Genomic DNA, 3001 nt, shown 5'->3' on the forward strand with positions numbered 1-3001 from the left:
TAAATAGTGCCTATTTGGGAGGATAACAGTTGAAATTGACACCCCGAGGAAACCATTGTCAACCTCCGCTTCGCGTCGGTTGACAATGGTTTCCTCGGGGTGTCAATTTCAACTGTTACCCTCCCAAACAGGCTCACACTATATATATATATATATATATATATTATACAAATATTGACAGGGGTTGAGGGCAACATTGATTATATTAGCCCCCGAGGGACGAAATATTGCCCGACGCGAAGCGGAGGGCAATATTTTCGTCCCAAGGGGGCTAATATAATCAATGTTGCCCGAAAACACAGTCAACATTTGTTTTGTTATATGAAGAAACAAACCAAAATTTAAGAAATTAATTGAAAACAGATCGCCGTAATTTTCTCAGCTCAACAAAGAATTCACGAATTCAATTTTGTGCAAAGTTCATTTCCAAAATATCCTCAGCATCAAACGGCGCCGTCACTTGTGATATTCCGCCGACCGTAAGAATTATCAGACAGGTGTTCTACCTGATTTTACTTCACAGTAATTCGCAAATCCTTATATCCGTTATGATAGCAAACCGTTGCATTGCGCGTTCGTTGTTTACTTGCCTTGACTGACTGTCTATTATGACGTCACCTTGTTTTGGAGTCGCGAAGAATTATTTACGTCACCGTTTACGAATCAACAAATCAGAGGCGATTATTTGAAATAGAGGGAATGTTCTCTAGATATTATTCCTAGCCGGTCAATATCTAAAAAATATTGACCGGTCAATATTTTTCGGACGAGCTGATATTACAATTATTGACTATTCGTCTATATAGAGTTATAAAGTGAGATTATACTACTGAATATAACAAATATATATATATATATATATAAATATATATATATATATATATATATATATATATATATATATATATATATATATATATATATATATATATTTATATATATACATAATACAAATATTGACTGGGGTTGAGGGCAACATTGATTATACTAGCCTCCGAGGGACAAACTATTGCCCGACGCGAAGCGTATTTGTCCCAAGGGGGCTAATATAATCAATGTTGCCCGAAAACACAGTCAGTATTTGTTTTGTTATATTAAGAAACAAACCAACATTTAAGAAAGTACTTGAAAACAGATCGCCATAATTTTTTCAGCTCAACTAAGAATTCACGAATTCAATTTTGTGCAAAGTTCATTTTTGTTATATATATATATATATATATATATATATATATATATATATATATATATATATATATATATATATATATATATAATATATATATGTATATATATATATATATATATATATATATATATATATATATATATATATATATATATATGGTTTGCAAAGAAGGACCATGGAATTTATAGAGTAATATGCATTTTATATGCATGTACACCGCCGCACAGTTACCTCCTCATCTGCCTTCTTAAAAACTAAGTATTAATGCAACTAAGATATACACCCAAATATTGTGAATCTTCTGGAGTCTATATATTGTATTTTCAATCAAGCATGTATTCACTTTTGACCTATAAATCAATATTCCACTGGCTGATTTCCTTGGCTTTTTTAACAATAACCTTGTAAAGTATATATTTTAAAGTATAATTAATGTATTTATATAATGGATTATATACTACGTAGATTTAAACAACGAAGACCTCCAGTCATTTACTAAAGGATATTGGGCACCTTCATTCACCCACATGCACGCTACGTGCATTTATGTATGCGGGTGTAATATTTCTTTGACTGGAAGTCTTTAAATCTTACACTGTGGATTGCTGATTGCCTAGTGCGAGGATCGCATAGTGCTAGGGAGTTGATAAAAATAAAAGACCTACCATAACCTTGCCCTATAAGAGTTTGGCTCTCTGACGGCACTTCTGGGTTGTCATTTCTGCTTTCTGTAGTTCAAAAAAAATTACAAGTCACTATTTTCTTTTCTACTCTCTTTCTCTCACATGAAATCTTTATTTATTGATAACGACTAATAAATGAAAAATTTAAATTAATTTTCAGATATTTAAACACCAAACAGGTATCAATAGTTGTAGATCTTAAATTGTAGTTAAAAAAAGGAATTAACTAACAATAGTTATCCACATTAAAACTGCAGTACTGCTCTTTTGGACGGCAAATTAAACAGTGAAATTTCAAAGTAATAACAATTTTATTATTTTTCAAATGCATGTTACCCAACTCCACCTCACCCCACCCCCTCCCCCCCCCCCCCCACACACACACGCACAAACACACACAATAGAGCAGTATCACAGTGTGTCAAGTTGAAAAACATTAGATGTACCAGAACTAGATTTGTTTGAAAACTGATCTTCTGAATCATCTTCTGATCCTAGTACTTTAACGACTAAAACAGAAAAGTCGGTACATAATTATTACATTTATAGTGCATTTGATAACAATTCCATTTGAAGTCCTAACAAATCAAGATAAAAAAAAAATATAATGAAGATAAATATCCTCTCCCTATTTGAATTTCACGTAAATAATAAAGTAAAATCAAAAATAATGTAATTGGAAATTCTATATTATTGCAGAATATATGCTTTTTGAAGAAAATTACATGTAAATAATTAAAGAAGAACTTGTTTAAGTTTTAAAAAATGATCACAATTCAGATCACACCTATTTCTATACCAAATAATCAAATGTGTGCCAAACGAAAAAAGGGCATTCTAGAATATATAAATAAAGCACATGGCTCAGTAGTTCTTGGCATTAGGCAAGTAAACGAAAGATCGCTGGAGTAAACCCTGATGTGGTCACTCGATTGTGTGTGTTGTTTCCTTATACAAGAAACTTTATCTACATTATCTCAATCCATCAAGCTGAAATAGGGTACCAGAATTCGCTGGGAAGTTACCAGCTACGATGCACTGGAGTCCCATCCAGGGAGAGGGAATGTTTCCTATCCGCTTTATATATGGGATAAGCACCAGCTTTATGCACCTTCATGGTTAGGAGAAG

The sequence above is a fragment of the Magallana gigas genome, chromosome 9, assembly GCF_963853765.1.
Source record: "Magallana gigas chromosome 9, xbMagGiga1.1, whole genome shotgun sequence".
Taxonomy (NCBI): Eukaryota; Metazoa; Mollusca; class Bivalvia; order Ostreida; family Ostreidae; genus Magallana; species Magallana gigas.